This window comes from Humulus lupulus, chromosome 6 (assembly GCF_963169125.1).
Source record: "Humulus lupulus chromosome 6, drHumLupu1.1, whole genome shotgun sequence".
NCBI lineage: Eukaryota > Viridiplantae > Streptophyta > Magnoliopsida > Rosales > Cannabaceae > Humulus > Humulus lupulus.
Window position 1 is genome coordinate 80,521,894 of NC_084798.1, and position 850 is coordinate 80,522,743.

The window sequence follows — 850 nt, forward strand, 5'->3', positions numbered from 1 at the left end:
TAAGGGTCATTCCTATTTTGATTCCCCATATAACACATAACTGCTCGATTGGAAGGATAGTTGTCAAAAGTATGACCCTTACCAAAATACACACAAGAAATGTTCTCCATTTGACCCATTTGTGTCCCCATAGGCTGCCCCATTGACTGATTCATCCCCATGTTCATTGTCTTGAGCATATTCGAAATGGAGGAAACTTGCGCCGCCAAGGAAGTGATGGCAGATACATCATGAATACTAGCCACTTTTCTACCTATAGATGATCTAGTAGTGGGCCACTGATAGTTGTTGTTGGATATTCTCTCAAGGATTTCATATGTATCATTATAGGACTTAGCAAGAAGAGCCCCATTCACCGAAGCATCTAGCACCATTCTTGTGTGAGCATTGAGACCATTGTAGAATGCCTCCATTTGGATGCAATGAGGAATGACATGATGAGGGCATTTTCGTAACAACTCCTTAAAATGCTCCCATGCCTCATATAAAGATTCTTCATCAAGTTGCTAAAATGAAGTAATCTCATTGTAGAGCTTGGCATTCTTAGTGGGAGGAAAGTACTTCATCGAAAACCGCTCAGCCAACTCTTGCCAAGTAGTCACAAAATCATAAGGCAAAGAGTTCAACAAAGCTCTCACTCTATCTATCAAGGAGTATGGGAAAAACTTCAATCTCAGGGCATCCTCTGTAACTCCGGCCAGCTTGAAAGAACCACTCACTTTAATGAATAAGTGAAGATGAAGGTGAGGATCTTCTTTTGGCATTCCACTAAACTGGTCCATCGTTTAAAGCATATGGAACATAACTGGCTTCAATTCAAACGGTGCAGCCTGAATTTCTAGTCTTACAA

The 850-nt window shown here is 40.9% G+C and overlaps 1 non-coding gene across 1 annotated transcript; it reads left to right on the forward strand.

Moving 5' to 3' along the window:
- Positions 1-429: 429 nt before the first annotated feature.
- Positions 430-536, forward strand: LOC133787254 (small nucleolar RNA R71). The gene has a single exon (XR_009872285.1). It is a non-coding gene; the product is annotated as a small nucleolar RNA R71 (small nucleolar RNA).
- The last annotated feature ends 314 nt before the right edge of the window (positions 537-850 follow it).